Source organism: Rattus norvegicus, chromosome 16 (assembly GCF_021556685.1).
Source record: "Rattus norvegicus strain SHRSP/BbbUtx chromosome 16, alternate assembly SHRSP_T2T, whole genome shotgun sequence".
NCBI classification, from domain to species: Eukaryota; Metazoa; Chordata; class Mammalia; order Rodentia; family Muridae; genus Rattus; species Rattus norvegicus.
This window is the reverse complement of record NC_141549.1, coordinates 89212517-89235438: the sequence shown is the minus strand read 5'-3', so window position 1 is coordinate 89235438 and position 22922 is coordinate 89212517. Positions and strand designations below refer to the sequence as shown.

The window sequence follows — 22922 nt, the reverse complement described above, 5'->3', positions numbered from 1 at the left end:
TTCATTCTCCTAAATTTAACATTTTACTAGACTATCTCTCAAGAAGATTGCCCCCCACCCCCGGTGGTACACAATATTTCAAACAACCCGAAAGAAAAATAACTTATGTTCTGTTCTCTTCATTGCAACATCTTTCTTCTTGTCACTTGTAAGGCCTAAAACGCACCGGGTTGGGCCATTCTCTAACTTCTCATGTTTTCTTTCTACATTCTCCAGTCATTTCATGGACGGTTTTACCCACTAAACTGCTGTCGGATGCAAACGAACCAGGGGCATGCAATGAAACAATCTCCGTAGTAGTGTAGTTTGTTTTTTCAGGGTTTCATAGTTGGGAATAAATTAAACCTAAACGATGAAACTCAGGACCTGTTTCATTCACTCCAGTATTTACCACCGAGTCTTTGTGCAGCCCCAGATAGAGTGGTGCTGGAGGGAACACAGCTTCATAGGAATCTCCGTGTTCTAGTAGCTCTGAAAGAGAGTATATCCTGTGCTTCGGGAGTGAGGCTAAAGGCTAGAGCGCCCGACTATCAACTCTAGTCTCCTTTCTGTTTCCCTCAGAAAAGAACCCTCCACGGAGGAGCTTCTCCAACTCTCCACACTTCAGGTGCTACCTTCCGTCCATCAGACATCAGCATGTGAGCCAACAATGGCCGGCCACAATACCAGTGCTCCAGACCACAGTGATTGGTCCCAAGTGAGCATGTGACTGAGGTGATCCAGTTAGCAACGATTTTTGAGGATTTTCCTCTAAATGCTGAGGAAGAGAAGTAATGCAGGCAAAAGAAGGTGCATCTCTGTGTAGGAGCTTTCGACCTAGGCTTCGGGACCTCTTGACTGACTTGAGTCCAGTCAGTCTTCACAGAGAGGATTCTGCGAAGAGGCTAGCAAGGGCCCACCACATTCAGCACTCATGGGGTCCAGCCTAAGCACCCACTTCACGTTAGTTGGGTACTGAGGTGGCTCAGTGTTAGCCCTGTGGCTGGCTCTGCATTATTCTATAACATGGGTTACAGGTATAGAAGAGAAAGAAAGGCTGTGAGATGACCCAGCAGGGGAAGCGGCTTGTGCCAAGGCCGATGTCGTATCTTAAATTCCATCCGAGGAACTCCTAAGATAGAAAGGAAGAGCCAACGCCCAGAGTTGTCCTCTGACCTCCACATACATGCAGTAGCACAAAGGCACACGCATATACACAATCAATCAGTCAATCAATCATCAATCGGTGAATTTAAGTTTCTGCTCAGAAAATGAGGAGAGGGGCAATGAAAAGGCAGGGACAGTGAAGAGTGTTTACTGTACTTACAGAGGACCATCTGGTTCCTAGCACTCATTCCGGGCAATTCACAACAGTCTGTAGCTCAGCTGTGTGACAATCCTAAACCTCTGGGCCCCTTGGACACCTATACTCACATGCACATAAGCGCACACACAAACACACACACATATGTGTATATATATGTGCATATATACATATATATGTATACATATATACACACATATATATGTATATTTATAGGCAAAATTATTTCAAGTATAAAACTAAAATTGCACATGTAAATATCTTAAAAAATAGTTTTTTAAAGAAATAGGTTGTCCGAGCTGGATGGGTGGCTCAGCCATTCAGTTTAGCTTAGCAAGGTTGAATCTCTGGGTCCCACCCTCGGCATGGAAAAGAAAAACTAAAAGGGAAGAAAGAGATTGTTACCATATCACATCATTTAGAATATCTGAATAATCTTGGGAAACTTGAGATTCAGGTTCATTAAGAAACCTTGAATTAAAAGGAAATGTCTTGAACCTATTTTTCACCCAACTCACGATAAATAATATTGCACTGAAAAATTATTTCAAACGAAAACAGACATGTTGAAAATTTAATTTCCGCCCCAAAATCCCAGCGCTGTAGAAGTGACAACAAAAATATTACAAATGAAAAATTATATTAAAATTTTTTAATTTACAATGTATTTAGTACTATGATAAAGAATAAATCAAATATAAAATTATCTTGGAAAATAGTTTTCCTGGTGAAAACTAAAATTAAAATTAAAACTGCAAAATAAACAAAACAATTTAAGGTGTTCCACATAAGGCTGGGCAAGCAGCTGAGCTTACTGTCTCAAGCAGAGAAAAATATTCCCATCAAAAAGCACATCCCAGAATTCACGCACCAGGGATGGAAAACACACAGATTCCACATATAGCTCAAGTGCACATAGTAAGGGCACTTGAAGAGGCAACCAAAACTGAAGGCTCTAGAGAGGGAAGAGGATAGAGATTGCCAAGCATAGTCCTGTCTTGCTAAAGGCTTTCCGCTTTTTCCTAAAGACCACTGGGAACCTCTGAGTCCCTTGAAGAAGAGAGTCAGTCAGCAGTCAGGTCAGAGCCCTGCAGCAGCATCTTAGAGGTGGGGAGGGCAGAGGAATATGACTGGAGGCCAGGAGACGAGGAGTTGAGGTATGACAACAATCCAGGTGTGACAACTGTGCTTGTTTATGATGGGACTAGGGAATGGGACAGAGGAAGATGGAGGCATGAGAGACAGGATAATAAAAGTAACAGGATAGGGAAAGCCAAACTCCAGTCACAGAAGCAGGCAGCCTGACTTTCATCTCTCTGCTCTCTTCTAAGTCCAACACCCGCGTCTCCTCCCCAGCTCTGTAACAGAATACCTGCTGCCATATTCCCTTCCTCTCTGACAACCGTCTCCTTCAGCTTTCTTTCCCCTCACCCCTCCATTATCACGCCATCAGGCATTCTCTGAGAGCACTCCTGACACTCCATCCAGGGAAGCCGGGAGGCTAGCTGCACATCTTCTTTGCCACCTCCTTCTCGTCTCTAAATCCATTGCTCTGTTCTCATGCCCAGCTTTGTAGCACACCAGCCACTGCAGCCTTCCTTCACCTGACCACTTTCTTCCTGTCTCCAATAGATCACACAGGTCCTTTGCTCCCACCCTCCTCCCCACTACTCACCACTATCCCAGCCTCCAACTCTATCAGGCATTCCCTGGGAACCTGCAGCCCAATATGACCAGGGAAGCAGATAGCCTAACTGGATCTTCAGCTCATCTCACCTTCCTTTCCTTTAAATTCAACCCCCTCAGTCTTAGCCCCAACCCTGTAGCAGACCATGTGCTGTGGCCTCCCCTACACCTCCAATGGACCATTCATATCTTCTCTAACCTTTCTCCACACTCACCCTATTGTCCCAGCCCCCAACTCCAGCAGGCATTCTCTGGGAAGATGCCAGTCAAGCCTGCCAGAGAAGCAAGCCGGCCAGTCAAACATGTAGGTGAGCTTCGGGTCTCCATTCTCCCTTCTTTCCTCCAAATCCAATCCCGAGCCTCATTCCCAGCCATGCAGCTGACCTGCTGTGGCCTCAGATCGTGTGTTGTCCCCCTTCCCAGGGAACTAAGCAGATCCTGATGGACCTCAATTTCCTTCCACCTGTGGACCTCCTTACCCTCCCCACCCCTAGCCCATCCTCATTTCTAAGTGTCAGCTCCCAATATCTAGAAAGACATTTTACTAAGAACCCCTTTGACTACACCTAACAGATTCCCAGAACTCCTTACCTGGCAACACGTAGCCCTCCTAAGAACCAGAGCAGGTAAAAGAAACTAAGGGACAAGATACCCACCCAATAAAGACAAGACTAGATATCAGCACCTAGAATTACAAACTTCCCAAATCCAGATGGACAGATGCCACTGTAAAATCACAATCAATAACAACCAAGACTGGGATGGAAATAGAGAGGGGAGGAGGTGGGGGGGGAGATTTGGTGACTAACTCCTTGAGGAGAAGAATATCGAAAAATTATGCTCAGGATCTGGCCAATGCATCTGCATAAATGTTGGATGGGCCGAGTCTACAATAAGGGAGATGTCTGTTCACCAGTTCAGGAGAGGTCAAGGTGCTAGAGGAAGGTAGGCTGTAGCCTCGGCACAGGGCTGATAGGAAACAATATGTGGGATTTCTCCTCCAACCTAGAGGTAAGTCTCTGCTGCCTTTACCCGTGGTGAACAGCACATGAAGCTCTCTGAGTTTCATATGCTTCGATGTGCCCAATGCCCCCAAACAGGCAACATGCGTACATCTTCATCATCTGCTAACAAGGGGAAAAACTGGGAGGCCGATGAATGGAGTATGCTGTCCATGGTGACATACAAAACAATATGCATGACTGAGTGGCTCCAGGCTCAGCCAGAGTTCATATCCATCAAACCATGCTGACCTTATATGTCTAGAACATCACCCATAAGAAAGCAGGGAACGAAGAGAAGTGATAGAAAGAAATGATTGAAGAAAGAGAATATACAAGGTGTGGTGTCAGAATCTGAGGTAGGATGTACTTCTAAAAGCCAAGATTGATTTGTGAGGAACTGCCTGTGAATGGCAAAGCGCTTAGGGGTAGCCCTGAAACTCCATTTTCAAAAGACATATTACACAGTGTACAGATCAGGGGGAAGGAGAAGAGGGAAGAATTCTGACCACATATCCAGCCCTTCACAGACATGTTTCTTTAAGTGTGTGGTGGTGCATGCCTGTAATTCCAGCGCTGAATCCTGAGGCAGTAGGATTGCTATAAGTGTGACAACCTGGGCTGCACAAGAACTACTACTGAGTAAACAATGAGATAGTGATAGTGATGACATCCTTCATGAAGGAGAGGACAAAGGTCATAGCTTATCAAGAAAGGTCACAAATTATGTCTGTTGGTGGCATTGTCTTTCTAAGAGTCCATATGCAGAAGATATAGTAACTTTGATATCGCTAATGTTCCCAGTAGGTATTAATATAAGACCCCCAACCCATTTCTTTATCAAGCTGTTATTTAAATGCATGGGTGTGCATATCATAACTGACCACACAACTCTCTAACTATCTGATTTTAAGAACTCTAGAGCAGCCAAACGTATGGCACACTCAAGCAAATACACAGGAGTCTCCAGTCAAACTGAAGGTACATGTAAGCAATTATTCAGCTGTCTCCAGCCAACCTCATGGCATGCTCTGAGCATATATGCAGGAGTCTCCAACTTGTACTCTTGTTTTCAGACATCATTATATCTAGTACTTGATTGCTCAAACCTTTCTTTCCATCGTCTACCATTTTACCTTTGCAATGTATCATGTTAAACATATGGATTTGTAAACTGTTCCAAATCTTTTCTCAAGAGTTTGTTGGAGATTGGTTCTAATGCTTTGATTCAATCAGGATTCTGCATGTCTAAACACAAAAGGTCCTTGTCCCCAATTGGTTTTTGATCCATCAATAAAGATGACAACAGCTAATGGTTGGGCACAGGGTTGTTGGGCCCTTAGAGTTGTGTAAATTAGGACGCAGAGAAGAAGGAGGAGAACTGATGTCTCTGGGAAGAAACGTGGGACATGGGAACAGCAGAAGATACAGCTAGATAGAGCAGCCATGTGAGAATTCAGGTGAGTGGCCACTGGGCACTTCCCCGATTGGGCCTAGGGTAGCAGGAGAAGGTTTAGGAGTGCCCAGACTTTGAGGTAGCCAAGGCATTTAAAACATAAGATTGTGTGTGTGTGTGTGTGTGTGTGTGTGTGTGTGTGTGTGTGTGTGTGTGTCTGTGTGTGTCTGTGTCTGTGTCTGTGTCTGTGTCTGTGTCTGTGTCTGTGTCTGTGTGTGTCCAAAGATAGCTCCTGGGTGCAATCTGCCATGAGCCAAAGTGGTGTAGCCAAAACCCACCACTACAAGAGGTTCCTTCTGTCTTTCATTCATATCTCTCTCTTCTAAACCACCATAAAAAATGAAGATACGTGATATGCAAAAGGGGGAAATGTTTGCAGTGACATCTTTCTAACTTGTTAAAAAGACTGAAATATGAGCTTCCTGGGGTGGGGATTGGGTTGCGGGGAAGACTGGTAACAAGATTCTAAAAGCTATTAAGCTATTTGTCCGGATAAACATGGGGATTGGTGTCTCCAAACTTCCCTTTATCCTTCCTTGGTTAAAGAAAAATCTTAATTAAACTGTTTTCCTTAAAAACACACACACACACAATTTGTTGGGGAAATATAGTCCCCTCACATAGGAAAAGCCGTCTAAGCCAAATGCATGAATTTTCATCAGAGTGATTGGATTCTTACCTAAGAAATGGCCCCCTGAGTCTCTTCAGGGAAGAATGTTCTTTCATTAAAAGATCCATGAAAAGAACTTGTTATACAATCTCAGGATTACCAGCCCCATGCCATAATGGCTTATGGTAGTGATAAACCTTATGGAAGTGTCACCTGCCACAGTGAGACCACTGAGGGAAGAGTGGCAGGTGGGTCAGCACCCTACAGGAATCCATCCTTCAGGAGGATGACGGCAGCTTCCTCCTCCAGTCAGGAAACGTGTGTGGTCTTTTGCCCATGCCTCTGCTGCTCGCTCGGGCTCATGACTTGATTCTGGGAATGCCCGAAGTGATACACAGACATTCTAAATATGTAAGCAAGCATCACACCTGAGAAAATGGCCTGGTATCTCTGAAGGATTGGCAACACTCCTGGTTGCCTTGGTGAGAACAGTGAGGAAACAGGATATCACCTCCTACACTGGAGTCCCTCCCCGCCCCTGTAACTGTCTCCGTAACTCACAAGAAGCGAAGTGTCTTGTATAAGATGAGACCCTTTGTGTTCGGGTTATGGATGCATTTCACAAGCTTGCTTGGCTTCACTTCTAATTTGATGGGATCCCAGCATAGACTGCTCTTGTAGTCAGAAAATAATACAAATATGACTTCTAGAGTGAAAAAAAAAGTGTAGTTCCCACATTATCATTTCAACACTAATCAAGAACCAAAAATAAAGGTGGCGCCGGGCAGCAGACCTTAAATGAGAGGCTGCTTTCCCAGGCCCCAGTTAAGATAGGAATGTGAGATACAGCAGAGGTGACAGGTGTGAATCATCCAGAGTGTTCCCAACAACCATAGCTTAAAAGCAACATCCCTCGGTCTCCCTCCTGCTTTGTCTAACTTTATGCACAGAGCTGTCTTTCCAGCCTCTCTTTCCTGCTATCCCTAATAATCCCACAGGTTCTATATGAGGGCTATTAATACACTAAAGGGACAAAATTGTTTACTTCATCGTTTAAAAAAAAAAAGAAGAGCCCATATTCGTTAAATATCTATTGAGTTGTTTTGTACGAAAACCGTACCTTGTTGCCAGGATAAGTCATACATCAATTAGCTGTCTTCCCATTTGCTTGGGAATCAGGCTTCTAAAGTATGTGGTCAGAGGTGGTCAATTTCCAATCTGCTGGCTTGATAATGGAATCACAATGTGGCTTTAATGAGCATTTGCGGGCTCATTAGGTGGCATTGTCTGAGGGACTTTGTTATGACTGTAATTTTAGAAGTAGAATATACGCCTCAAATGAGACCTAAGGGCCTTTCAAATTCTGCTTCCCATTGAGCTAGTTTCCTTTTTAACCAATGGTTTTCAGAACTCCGTATGCTATGCATCTAGACATGATCATCCCAGAAAATCTCTAAGAGGGAAAGAGGATCCTCTGACGAAATCTCTGAGCCGTAAATAAAATGACTTATAATTAATTCGTTGTACAGGTTCTCTGCTGGCTTTAACTTTATAAGGCCCAATGGTGTGGAGAAAACCTCACAGAGGGGCAGCCTGCTGTGGAAACTGGGGACCCAGCCCTGCAATTGCTCCAAATGTCATTGCTGACTCCCGAGGGACTTTCCAGTGGAATTTTTCTCTTGTTGGATTTTTGACTGATATCATTAAACTTAAGCCATGTCTTGATGCACCCAGAATGCTTGATGGAAAAAAGTCATTTGTCTTACAGAGTGTGCCAGACTTGGCAAAGGGGTGGGGGTGGGGTGTTCTGAGTCAGAATGGGATTTGTGGGTACATTTTAGAGGATGAGAGGGGCTCCATTTATGAGTGAGTGCTTCTTTTGTCCAAACTCTTCTATGGAAATAACTTAAAGTAGTGATGGTGGGCACTTGTAACCTCAGCACTAGAGAAGTCAGCACAAGAAGATCCCTAGGCACTGTTGGCCTGCCAGGCTAATCTAACTAGAGGCTTAGATCCCAGAGAGATGCTCTGTATCATAAACACAAGATAAACAGTCATCCTGAAGAACAACATTCAAATTGATCTCTGGCCTCCACACGTGTGCTAATGCGCAACTGCACACAAACGCATTATACACACAGCAGCATGCATACATACATGCACATACATAGATATGTACAATATATACATTAATGTTTAAATACTTAGGAAAAACAGAAAAGCTGTATCGAAATGCGTTATGACTACTGCATTCACTAAACGGTTGGTCATGTATCATACTCAAAACGGTAATCAGAAAACCAGCCCAATTATTCTGGCTCAAGGGGTTTTACAGTTCAATCTGGAGGGGCATAACTGAAATCCTAGCTCCTCAGGAGGCTGAGGCAGGAGACTCATGAGTTCATAGCCTGCCTGGGTGGGCTAGCAAATGAGTTCATGGCCACAAAGAACAACTCAGTGAGACTTTGTCTTAAAATAAAGAGTAGAAAGTAGGCTGGGGGCCTGACTCAGTGGGAGATTGCTTGCTTATTATGTGCAAGGCCCCATGTTTTATCCCCAGTGCTACCACAAAAACAACAGGAGATTTTATAATATACTTATTTGAATTTTTGTATTTCCTCTTGTAGTGGCATATGCATACTGGTTGCTACTTTTCCCCCCATTTTAGTTGTTCATGACAACTTTGCAGGGTGTGAAAAAGCAATTTTAACCATGGCTCTAGCTCATTTTCAATTGCTCCAATGGCCACAGGCAAAGCACATTCCCATATAATGTTAACAACTGATTAAAACATAAAATAGCACCCAAACAGCTCACCCGGTTTCCGATTTCTCTTGTAGCCTATTTGAATAGGTTCCTTTTCAATTAGCCTACAACACGGGAAAGAGCGTGTTTGGTTGACTATGTAACTCCGTCCAAGAAACCCAAATTAAGAACAAACATTGGGAACCTGGAAGTAAAACAGGACTGTCGAGACATGAAGAGTGTGAAAATTAGCCGAGTTTCTGAGCTATCAGCAAGCATCCTTCCAAACAGCCCGGCTATGGAGAAGTCAGAGATCTGAAGGTTGGTTTAAAATTCTCCAGCAACTGTACAACGTTACTTCACACTGTGCTGATAGAAACAAACTTGTAAAACATGATCGTTGAAATACTGTAACAGAACTCAATGGCTTTTAATACCGATGTGTTCAGAGGGTTTGTTTTAAATTTTCTGATCATAATGCAATATTCTCAAAGCTCTTAACGTATGGATAATTTCACTCAATTTTCCAGTAGGTTTCTGCTTTGAGTAAGTAAATAGTGGGTAATGGTTTGTGTCAAAGTCCTTGCCACACTCCATTAAACACAGGGCATGACAGTCTGATTGGATGCCTCTCTACAGTCAGACTGCCTGATGACTCTTGAGCTACCTGGTTACATCAGGTGGTAGCAGAAGTCTCATCTCCCCCCACACCTCCAGGCTTCCCATCTAGACAGATGATGGATCCTGGCATTCTTCAACCCCTTTTGATCTAAACACTGTCCTTGAGATGCACTAAGCTACCACATAAGGTAAATGGGCAAGCAAACAAAACAGACAGTAATGGGATTTCACAATTTCATATTCTCTACCACATATATCCCAAGTAAATCACAATTATACCTAGACTTATAATCAGATCATCAGAGGGGCTGGGGATTTAGCTCAGTGGTAGAGCGCTTACCTAGGAAGCGCAAGGCCCTGGGTTCAGTCCCCAGCTCCGAAAAAAAAAAAAAAAAAAAAAAAAAAAAAGAACCAAAAAAAAAAAAATCAGATCATCAGAAACTTGAACCGTTTGTTCAACCCAAGGAGTTGAATTTATTTGTTAGAATATTTGACTAAATAAATGCAGCCTGTCTTGTAGAAAATTACTAACAGTAGACAGACAAAATTAGTAAAACCAAAGTAAATATTGCATCAAATAACGAGATGTCCAGTTTATACATTTCCTTAGGAAATTCTTGACTGATAAAAAAAATTCATTTAATACTGTCTGCCTTAAAGTAAAATTTATTTTCTGTTACACACAATAACACACAGTAATTAATTTCTATTATTAAAATTATGTGTATAAATGTTTCCCGAAAGCATAATGAGCTTCCTCAGGTTTTAAATATTTATTTTATACTCACAATTTAGCATTTATTTGTTTAAAGATTACTAACTGTATGCTTCATAATGCCTAAACAACTAGGTACTCAGGAACTTGAGAACCGGAAGCATTTTGATAAGCTGGGCTGTTTCACCCAGGCCAAACTGAGACTCAGGTAGAAAGATTATAATGATAACATTTTAGAGGAAAAACATATGATAACCTTAATATTCCCCTGTCGACCTCAATCATCAATAACCTGGAGATTGCTAGATGTAGAAAGAATCTTAGAAGATCTCTTAGCTGACAGGGTTGCCAGAAGCCTGCTGCTTCCCGCTTTTCCCTCACGTACCTCAAATCCCTAATGCTTTCCCCTCAGACAAACACTGAATTATAATACTGGCACCTCAGTTTAACCTGCTTTTGATGTGGAACCCAGTTCTCTGACTCTCTGGATACTGTCATGATGCCCAATGACTTGGTTTGGTTTTGATATGACCTGGGGTTGCATTTGCTAAGGGGTCAGGCCCACAAGACATCCATACCTCAGTCAAGGTTAGGTCCCTTACACATCTAGTGACTGGGGGGCAAAATCAGGGTCTCCTATAGCTCCTCTTCACATTGATAACCTTCTAGAAGTGCTCATGACTCTCAGGTAAGCAGTGACCTTACATTACCAGTTTATCACAGCAGGTTCCATTTAGGAGTGGCCAAGAAGAGACGCCCAATCAAGGGTGTGAGAAAGAATAACACGGCTTCCCTGCCTTCTCCCAAAAACTCTCCCAGAACCTTGATGTTTTCAGGCAGTTCATTGTAAAACAGTGTGCACTGGCGACTAAATGGCCAGAGGGTCAGGTATAGAACTAAGTATCCCAACACTTCAGCCACATGATGGCTTGTTCCTATCACAAACAGTCCTACCTTGTCCCCTCACACCCGTCAGATCACCTCCTGAGTTTCCAGGTGGCATCAAGAGGCAGGCACAAGATCCAACACTGTAGCGAGGCCTGCTCCTTTCACACCATGGAAGACATGACAAGGGTTTGGTCAGCTCTGCATCAGCAACTAGGGACAGAGACCACATACTCCTGTCTCAATTTCAAAGTTTTCTTGTTAGGAAATGGGTGTAGTTGGCTTGATGTTCTAATGTGCCTTGCATGGCATCCTTTAAGCTGTCTGAGGGCTGGTCTGCAGACCCTCGCCTGTTCTGTAAACCCTTGCCGTTCTAGGAAAACTGCTCTAGTTTCTCCAACTCACACTTGCCATCATTTCCCAAACCTCTTAACACCCTGGTTGCTCCCCTCCTCAATTTTCTTCTAGCATCAAAGTTTACTCTCTTGTCTTCAACTTTTTAAAATTAGGTTGTAACCTACATACAATGAAGAACAAAGCTCTCGTGTGGTGCTTAATGAATATTTATACATCATTAAGGAATTTTTCTAAGCCACGGTAGAAAGTACAATCAAACATCCTTAGTAGCCTATAGGTTGGGACCGTCTTAACTTAGATAAGCATCCCCTACTAATGAAAAGCAGTGTTCTCTCCTCTCCTATCACACCCCCTCCTCTATTCAATCTTCCTTCCTCCCCCCACTTCTCCTTTCCTTTTTTTCTCTTTCTCCTTCTCTTCCTTTTCCTCTTCCTCCCTTCCCTCTCCCTTTCCTTTTTCCTCTTCTTCCTTTCCCTCCTCTTTTCTTCCTTCTCTTCCTCCTTTCTCCTTCTCTCTTTTTCTCCTATTATAAAACTGCACTTAAAATTATTTCTTAAGTGGTCTTTCTGCTTATAATAATAATGCACAGACATCACAAAAATGTTGACACTTTGAATAATATAGTTTGGGAAGATAAAACCCATCTTCCAGAACCTCTGAAGTTGGAAGAGAATTTTAGAGCATCATCTACAGAAAATACTGGAACTCTGAGTCCCTTCTGATTAATTATTCATCATCGCACAGAACTTTTTGTGATCCTTTGTAGACTCAATGAAGCCCTAAAGTATTCTATACCTTGTATAGAAATTGGGAAATCCTTACTTTTTCAAGGGAAAAAAATTAAATTGCACCTTCCTTTTGATTCTTTCAATGACCGGGTATGTGACAAATCACAGAAGTCATAGCATAATAGTGATTGAGACTGCTTTCATTTTCAGTTCTCTCCTATCAGTCACCATGCTTAGCACACAGACCTGTCCCTAATCTCATGATTTGGTGTGAACCACGAAGCACACATATCATGGTCTCCAAAAACATCTTAATGATTTTCATGGTGACTAAAAATATGGTCTGGTTTTATTTGAAATGCGAAACCATTTATTTCACACATTTAAGAATATTTGGGGAGTAATGTAAGAGAACAGTGCATTTAAGGGGTCCGTGGCAGGAAAATAGATTAAGAGTCTCTGACCTGGGCTCTCTTTAGTGACTGGCTGTCTGCTGAAGAGGCTGACATCTGCAGTCATCTTTCATGGCTGATGCATGTACCCTCAGGGTGACCTGAACTCAGCCCTTTGTGTACCCATGAGGGATGTCACTAATGACATCCCATTTCCTGCAGAATCGTTCATTATTTCTACAGGATAATCTATACATTATCTCACCTGTAGCCAATTGGATCTTCCTCCTTGTTCCCCAAAACTACGATGGACTTTTGAACTTCACTGTTCATAACTTATCTTAACCCAGGATCCCATTTCCCTTGCAAATATTCAGTTTCAGAGATCAAAGCTAGTTCTCTTTATTCTATAAGCATGCGGCTTTTTTGTAACCTCATTAAGTTTTAGCCATCTGAAGGCACACTATATCTCTGAATTTTTCTCGGTCTTCTAAAGAAATTTCTGTCCCAGTTAAACACAGGAAGAACTATGACTGTTATGGTTGCTACCTGTCTTTAGTGAGTTAATTTAAAAAGCTATTGGTGGATGAAAGTGACCTGTTCCAGCTCTATGCATTTTAACTAAAGATGCAAAAATGCGTGTTCACTGGCCAATTAGTGAATACACAGTTACCATCCAGTCTCTATCTATGGGCCCCAGTGTGCCCTTGTCTTTCTCATTTAGAACTCCTTCTGACACAGGCCCTGAGATCCACATATTTCTACTTTTTAAAGGTAAAGTGAGGCCACAGAGATAGTTGTGAAAGCAACCCAGTGCAAGATCTTTCTAGAGTTGCCTGACTCCCCTTGGTTGATTTGTGCATGTTAACCAGTAACAAATATATTTATTGATGAGCTTTTCCAGACTCATTTCAAAGCTTTTAAACAGCATTCATAGAAATAGCCCTCTTCCTTCTGGAACTGTTTCTTCATGGTTTTATGTTTTATGTCCTCCTCGGTTATATGACTTAGTCATAAGCCCAACACTATTAGCATATGTAAAGAAAACCAAATAACCGCTGAGCCAGGGTGACAAGATGGTGGCTTACCTGGTAAAGAAAAAAGTGTACAGGACTCACAAGGGCACAGTCACCACTATTAAGTAAAGATAGTTTGCCAACATCTGTCAATGATTTAAAGATAAAAGGGATGCTCATTGACTAAAGAAAACAGACATTTAATCTGGTAAAAAAAAAATGATAGTTTGATTTGACTTTTTTTTTCAATTTTATTGCATATATTTGCAGTGTATAGCACCATGTTGATATGAAATTATCACTTTAGTGTTCTAGACTCTCACTACCCCAGCCCTCTACAAAGGTAAAAACAGACACAATGAAATGAAGGCAGCCACCTGCAAGCCAAACACATCATTTGTAGATGTGGGTTTGTAAGTTCCCCAGTATAACCCTAGCACTTGGGAGCCTGAAGCAGGAGGATTGTAACGTCTTTGGGCCAGCTAGGGCTTTATAGTGAGTTCCAGGCTAAACATGGCTTAAATGATTCTCTCCAAAGTAAAGAAATAAATAGTAGATCATTCATACAAAATCTTCAAAGATTTTTTTTTTAGTAAAAAAAGCAATTTGATAAACAGAGATTGTATTCGATGGCTGTTATACACCGGGCCTTTCTAAGCAGGAGCTTGACAAAAGTTTTGCCTCATTGTTGTTCACACCAGTGTGGAAGGCAGACTAATGAATGGCCACCATAGGGAGTGGCCCAACACAGAAGAAAGCCCACCTCTAAATATTATATGTGTTCCATGCAAAATTGCTGCAAAATACACATGTAATTTGACTTTTTAAAATGGGTATTTTTTTCTAATTTCTAAGTTATCTCTGACACTTTTTACTACAGTGTTAAAAAATTATCATACAAAGTACCAGATCTCTCTCTCTCTCTCTCTCTCTCTCTCTCTCTCTCTCTCTCTCTCCCCCCCCCACCCCCTCTCTGTGTATATTTGTTTTAAGACTGACTGTCACCATGACGACTAGGGTAGCTTTCAACCAACGAAGATCTTCCTGCCTCTGCCTTCCCAGTGCTGAGATTAAAGTTATGTACCTCTATACTAAGCTTTCATTGTTACATTTCATACATATATTATATTGGTTGTTATTTAATTTCTAAAAAGTATCTAGAACAGTCTTCTGGTAAATTCAGCAGTTTAACACCAAATACTACATGTTAAGCTATCTGGTAAAAAAAAACAAAACAAAAAAAAAAACAGTATTTAAACCTACCTGCTTGACTCCATTAAACAGATGAGTTGTTCTAAAATTGAATCAAAGAAATTCAGTACAGAACACGAAGGTGTCCTGTATTATATTGTATTATACAGTGACAGCATATTATAGACCCAGATCCAGGATTCCATTCAATCCTGGCCCAGGAGTCAATAAAGCCCAGTATACATCACTGTATCTCAGTCAGTCACTATACTACTGTGGTTATAGGCCATAGAAAAGACATCAGGACACATATGTCCTTGTCCCCTTGCTGAAGATGTGATGGTAGAGGGTCTAACATACTTCTGGATGACTCTAAGAAGGATGTAATCAAGGTATCTGAATGGATGGGCACCCAAAGACTTTGGGGTACTCAGCACTGGGACTTCGCTGATATTCCTGGGCTCTTGAAAGTCATTGAATTCTATCTCTTTATTTAGCTGACAGTGGGTATTGCAGTATGGCAGGTTTCCTCTCCCACACAGTAGGGAATGTGGACTGCACTATACACCATGGTCTTCTTAGCCTCATCCCTTTCTGGGCTGAAGAGATCCATGAGAACATTGTTGCATCTTTGGGATCAGCATGGTCCATTTTCCAGTGCAGTTCTCCCTTGGCCACACTGTGTCCCTCCTGTGTTTATATGTCAAAACCATAATTCCCCTAATTATGGATAAATAGGACCTCTCAGGGAGTGTCTAATTTCCATTGTGTTATTACCTAGTGGTCCTGATCCAACAGGATTGATGACTTCAATAGAGGAAAAAAGATGCCAGGGGTTTCCTCAGCACAGGGGAAAGCACATAAGGACAAAATGAACACAAGCCAAAGGGAGACAGGGCTCACTAGAAACCAGATCTTTACTGCCTGGACCTTGGACGTCAGTGTCAAGAAAATAAAGTTTTGTCTTCTAAACTGCCCAGTCGCCGATCCTTTGTGACACCACTGGGAATGAAGAACACCATCTCCAAGGTCTGTAGGGCAGTACAACAGACACTGCCTTTGTTTCTTTCCTTAAAGCTCTACCACCACCCTTCCTGAATTCTATCTTACCCTTTGTCTTTTAACTCATGAGGTCTGACTCCCTCAAAGGTAATCTCTCTTCTAAGTCTGCCCTTAATGATCTTCAAGAAGAGTTTGATGTCCTATCATCTGGGACCCCAAGTCTTAGAAACACAGATGTTAGTTTCCTCTCCTTGGAAAGGAAAATAAATATTTTCATACACCCCATTGAGCCCATGTTCACCAGACAATAGGCAGAAGGTCTTTAGCTCAGAACACAAAGAAAACTCAGGCTGGTGGTTGCGGGTGTGACTCAGTGGTAAAGCACTTACCTAGAGTACACAAAGCCCTGAGTTTCATTCCTATTTCTGGAAAGAAAAGAAGGGAGATGGAGAAGGAAGAAGGGGGAGGGATGGATGAAGGGTGGGAGGAGAGGAGGAAGGGAGGGAGGAAGGAAGGGAAGAGGAAAGGGAGGGACAGGGAAGAGGAAAGGGAGGGAGGGGGGAGGCAGGAGTTTGCCCTAACGCTTGCTTGGAAATCAACATGGGAAACGATGATCAGAAATTCAAACAGGTCCAAGCCAATACTTGACCTCTTCTAAGCCCCCACAAAAGCTGTGATGTTAGGGTTGGGGATTTACTCAATGGTAGAGTGCTTGCCTAGCAAGCACAAGGCCCTGGGTTCGGTCTCCAGCTCCGGGGGGGGGGGGGAAGCTGGGACTTTGATATGTGTGTTTCCACACTAATGATGTAACTGAAGATTTTAATACATTCCCTGTTTTCTCCACTATTGCAGCAGTGAACTGAGACTGATCAATAAAAGTTGCCACGACTAAGTAACGACAGGGATGCATCAGATAAACTCAGAAATATTTTCCAAAACCAGTTCAAAGACCAAAGCCTCTCTTCTCCTTGAGGACTCATCCTTGGGAACACCCCTCACTTCTTTCCAAATTATTGGAGATTGTCACTCTTCAAAAGCCTCCCGTTAAAACTTACCCAGAATTCAGTGAGTCCCGTGTGCCAGCTGAAATCCCGAATGAGCCTTGATGTAGGGGTGTTTTCTCTGCTACCTTATTAAAGAAGGTCAAGACTATTGACTAAGAGGCAGGCTGTCACTGGACATACTACTACACGTAAGAGTTTAAACTGGAAATTGAGCTTAATAACTAGTTCTGTTTTCTTATAATTAGTTTTAAGTTTTAAAAAAAATGTGAATCTAACCTCTGATAGCCAAGGGAAAGGCCAGCACCTAAGAGTTCTCAGGAGCTCTAAGTGTCCCACCACATCAGATAGACATTCTCCATAATGGCTCTAAGGTACCCAGGACATCGGACAGGCATTTACAAGACAGAAGAAGGTGGTCTACAGAGAGCAGCAATATCATCCTTGAGTTCTAGAACCTGCCATGCTTCAGCAACTAGAGGCACCACAGACTTGATGAGTAGCTCCTCAAACCACTAAGATAGAAGACAGCATCACATGAGAGCACAGCCTTAATTTTACCCATCGCTATATTTTACTTCCTGTTTTCTAATTTGATGGCAAAGTCTAGAAACAAGCATTTTAAATCTGAGGCCCAATTCTATCTTTGGAGGCGCTGACTCTGGTCAGTCTCAGCTCATTTCTTACAGGACAGGACAAGAAATGGCGGACAAAGAAACAAACTGAGTCTGTCATTCTGTCAACAGAAGGGCTCTGAACAGCAATGGCTCAGTATAGTACCACACAGTTCACCACTGACAAGAAATGACTCAACATGGGTTAAACTCAAATTTTTGTGGTGGTCAACAAGACAGCCTGCAGCGTGAAAAATATATTCACACTATGCTTTTCTCCAAACACAGAAATGTCAAGCAGACCTTTCTGATGACGGACTCTGTGAGGGATGGGGGAACCCAGCTTGGCAGAGAATATTCTGCCACACCTGAAACTCCTTCCAAAAGCCACAAAGCTTGGGTTTGGGGGTCAGCAAAACCCCAAATTGTCCTCAGGAACACCCAGACCCTTGTGTTTATAGAGAAATTTGAACCCATATGTTTCTGATTCCCCCTGAACAGCATGGCCCAAGGGTTTTACAAGCTTTTCTCAGGAAATTTTCTGTATTTGAAACTCAAAAGTAATATTTAACCAAAAATAAACTAAATGTAAAGTCCTACCTATGGGGTATTAATTTGAACCAAGACCACAAAACTGCCTTTTAAAATGCAAACCCTGGTTTCTGGGAAATGGAGACTCCAGAGCTCTCACTTTTCCCTTCCTCCTCATCAAGCTCTGCATGTTGGAAAAGATGTGTGTGTGTGTGTGTGTGTGTGTGTGTGTGTGTGTGTGTGTGTGTGTGTATGAAAGTGGTGTGTTTGTGAAGGCATCTCTGTGCGTGTGTGTGTCTGTATGTGTGTATGAAGGTATCTGTGTGTTTGTGAAAGGGTGTGTGTGTGTGTGTGTGTGTGTGTGTGTGTGTGTGTGTAGTTGTGGAGTTACAATTCAATATTGGTTGCCACTCCCCAGGTACTGTCCAACATGCTTTTTGGGACAGGGTCTGTCAATGACCTGGATGTCTGCCAAGCAGTCTAGGCTGGCTGGGCAGCACACCCCAGACATCGACCTCCACTGCTTCAGAACTGAGATTAGAACCTCTCCTGGCTCTATGCATCGGTTCCTGGGATCTAACTTCGTCCCTCATGCTTGAGCTGCAAGTGAGCAGAGAAGCTCTCTCATGAGCCAGAACCCTCTCTCCAGCCTCTACTCCAAATAGAGGAGGGACACACTCTTAAACTTTCCTTATATAAAAGCACACGTATTGGCAAGTTCATCGTCTCTCTCACATCCAGGATCTAGATTTAAAGCACAAGAATAGAATGAGGACTTTGGGGGAGAGTGAGTGGGAGGGAAAGTAGGGGACTGGAGGCCAAGCAGGACCAACACGCATGGAAAGACATCTGAGAATGTCATAATGAACTCTGCTTCTAGAACGCTGGGCACAGCCTGTCATCCCAGCTACTAGGGCAGTGAGGCTGTAGGACTACAAGTTCAAGGTTTACCTGGATTATAGGATAGTTCAAGGCCTGCATGGGAAACTTGGTGAGACCTCCTGTTCAAACTTAAAAGTGAAAATACGACTGGAGGTGCAGGGAGAGTGCGCCTAGCACTCGTAGGTTCTTAGGTTCAGTCCCCAGGAGAGCAAAGGAAGAAGCAGGAAAAAAGGCAAGGGCCGTAAGGAGGAGAAAGAGAGACTCACTGTTTTGAACAGTCAGTGCCTGCTAACAGGAAAGGGAAAGTTGGCATGTACTGTGCACGGTGGCACTGAGCCCGTGCATGTCTGCTGGGCACTCAGTGTGTCTTACTCACCAGCACATGTGTCTGTGTGACCCATTTTTTTATGTAGGTAAATATTCTGACTTCAACAGAATGTCCCAGGCACACAATAATCAGGAGAATTTAACCACCATTTGGGGCAGAGTTGGAGGACACTGAGCCAGGCAGTGTCACATGACTGGAAACTAATCTGGGAAACCAGAAAGACTGTGGATTTGAGGCAAGTTCAAGCTGCATAGTGAGACCCTGTCTGAAGAAGAAAAGGAAAAGAAAAAGAAAAAGAAAGAGGAAAAGAAAAAGAAAAAGAACAAGGATGTCCCTTTAAAGGGAGTAATAGAATGTGAAAAAGAATAGAACAGACAGGGAAGGGAGGGAGAGAATTTACGATCAAAGTCTTACATATACAAGTAAGAAAATGACACAATGGAACCCCTCACTTTGTACAATTAATATTCACCAACGACTTTATAACCACGTTTTTATAAGTATATTTTTTTTCAGACAATCAAGAAATTGTTTGGCCACTTATTTAGCCTTTCAGAGCTAATTCTCTGATACAAAATTTAAATTTTGAGAATTTTTTTTAACTGAATTAAATCATTTTAAAACACTTGCAGGTTTCATAGCACCATATTGCACCCCGGGGAATTTGCATTCTTACTTCTAATATCTACTGGATTTCAAAAGCAAATTCTAGACCAAATATTTGGAGTAACTTGAGTTTTGTCTATATGCCATCTTCTGACTAGTGCAAAGGAGGTTTACAGAAATTGGACCCTTGAGAGAAATGATTTCTTACCAGCCATAAAACCAGGTGCACAGGAGCGTTCATTAACAGTAAGCATTAGAAGGGGAATCTGAGAGTTGCCTGAAATCCTACAGCACAGAAGGGAGATAAATCCCAGTCAGCTGTGCTATCTGGCTCTGTGAACACTCAAGAAAAGTAATAATGGCCAAAGGTCAAAAAATTAATTCCTAGAGTATTTGTGTGTATGTATTTTTGCACTAAGATAGAAGGACATATAGAAACATTTCCAACAAAAGTTAAGCAAAATGAAGCTGAGTAATCGAAGACAAAATACAAGAGCACTTATAGACCCTAAGGCCAATTCTTTCCTCTGTAAACCAGCACAAACCAACTGACTTTATGTGCAGCTGGCTGGCATCAAACACGGAAGATGCCGCCCTCAAGGATTATTTGCAGTGTTCTTTACAGATAACTTTCCTCTCAAGTTGACTTGCACTTTAGGATAAGACAGACTTTCACCTAATTCAGACTTCAAGGTATTATAAACTTACCCCCTCTGGATGAGAAACGATAACATTCTCCAAATAAAGAGAGAATAAAGGTGGAAATTTCTCATTTTCACCTCGTTCAGACTACAAGACATAGTAAACTGACCCCTCTGAATAGGGTAAGATAATGTTTTCTAAGCTATACATGAATTTACTCTGCTAGAGCATGTAAGAAGTGGGATTATAAATGAGCTCATTCCTTATTTTCCTTCAGAAAAAAAAATGAAATCCCAATTTAGAACATAGAGTTCATTTCTCTAGAGTCAGTAACCCTGTGGAAATTGGAAATGTTCTGATAGGCCAGCCGATTCTTGCCGGTAACAAGCTCTTTCAAATCCCCCTTCAAATACATTTGTTTCATGAGGTTTCTCATTTTTTGCCCATCAATGACACTTCATTCTTCTTTCATAGTGTGCCCAGTTGAAGGGGTAGGGAGTGGGGCAGGAGACATCTCTTTGCTTGTTAAGAGAACTGACTGCTCTTTCAGAGGACTCAGGTTTAATTCTCAGCACCGACATGGCAACTCACAACTGTCTGTAATTCCAGGATCTGACATCCTCACAGAGACATATATGCAGGCAAAATGGCAATGCACATAAAATAAAAATAAATAAATTATACATATATACGAACTTCATTCTGCCAAGAATTAGAGTTTTCTAGAAGGTATTTCCAGTACACACACACACACACACACACACACACACACACACACACACACACACACGCACGCACGCACGCATACAAAGGGATCTGTTGGGACCCTGCTACCATTGCACTTTAGCCCATAGCTCTCACGGTGATTTTCCTCATAACTTCTTGTGTACTTTTGCCAGTACTATGACTGTCTATTGTTTTGAATGACAAATGTCAAGAGAATGGGGCAAACCCAGACCTTTCCCGAAGCTTCATGGATGACACCTACACCTTGTCTTAACACATCACTTTCAGGAAATTTTTTCCAGGAAATTTTTTCCAGTGCCCATGTGTTCCAGATGCTTCCCTAGTTTTTCTTCTATTAGTTTGAGTATATCTGGTTTGATGTGGAAAAAATTTCCTGAACAAAACACCAATGGCTTATGCTCTAAGATCAAGAATCGACAAATGGGATCTCATAAAACTGCAAAGCTTCTGTAAGGCAAAGGACACTGTGGTTAGGACAAAACGGCAACCAACAGATTGGGAAAAGATCTTTACCAATCCTACAACAGATAGAGGCCTTATATCCAAAATATACAAAGAACTCATGAAGTTAGACCGCAGGGAGACAAATAACCCTATTAAAAAATGGAGTTCAGAGCTAAACAAAGAATTCACAGCTGAGGAATGCCGAATGGCTGAGAAACACCTAAAGAAATGTTCAACATCTTTAGTCATAAGGGAAATGCAAATCAAAACAACCCTGAGATTTCACCTCACACCAGTGAGAATGGCTAAGATCAAAAACTCAGGTGACAGCAGATGCTGGCGAGGATGCGGAGAAAGAGGAACACTCCTCCATTGTTGGTGGGATTGCAGACTGGTACAACCATTCTGGAAATCAGTCTGGAGGATCCTCGGAAAATTGGACATTGAACTGCCTGAGGATCCAGCTATACCTCTCTTGGGCATATACCCAAAAGATGCCCCAACATATAAAAAAGACACGTGCTCCACTATGTTCATCGCAGCCTTATTTATAATAGCCAGAAGCTGGAAAGAACCCAGATGCCCTTCAACAGAGGAATGGATACAGAAAATGTGGTACATCTACACAATGGAATATTACTCAGCTATCAAAAACAATGACTTTATGAAATTCGTAGGCAAATGGTCGGAACTGGAAAATATCACCCTGAGTGAGGTAACCCAATCACAGAAAAACACACATGGTATGCACTCATTGATAAGTGGCTATTAGCCCAAATGCTTGAATTACCCTAGATGCCTAGAACAAATGAAACTCAAGACGGATGATCAAAATGTGAATGCTTCACTCCTTCTTTAAAAGGGGAACAAGAATACCCTTGGCAGGGAATAGAGAGGCAAAGATTAAAACAGACACAGAAGGAACACCCATTCAGAGCCTGCCCCACATGTGGCCCATACATATACAGCCATCCAATTAGACAAGATGGATGAAGCAAAGAAGTGCAGGCCGACAGGAGCCGGATGTAGATCTCTCAAGAGAGACACAGCCAGAATACAGCAAACACAGAGGCGTATGCCAGCAGCAAACCACTGAATTGAGAATAGGACCCCCGTTGAAGGAATCAGAGAAAGAACTGGAAGAGCTTGAAGGGGCTCGAGACCCCATATGTACAACAATGCCAAGCAACCAGAGCTTCCAGGGACTAAGTCACTACCTAAAGACTATCCATGGACTGACCCTGGACTCTGACCTCATAGGTAGCAATGAATATTCTAGTAAGAGCACCAGTGGAAGGGGAAGCCCTTGGTCCTGCTAAGACTGAACCCCCAGTGAACTAGATTGTTGGGGGGAGGGCGGCAAAGGGGGGAGGATGGGGAGGGGAACACCCATAAAGAAGGGGAGGGGGGAGGGTGATG

The 22922-nt window shown here is 42.5% G+C and overlaps 1 long non-coding RNA gene across 1 annotated transcript in view; it reads right to left on the bottom strand.

Moving 5' to 3' along the window:
• Nucleotides 1-22922, bottom strand: part of LOC148000660 (uncharacterized) — a 445138-nt gene that overhangs the window by 280576 nt on the left and 141640 nt on the right. The window lies entirely within an intron of this gene.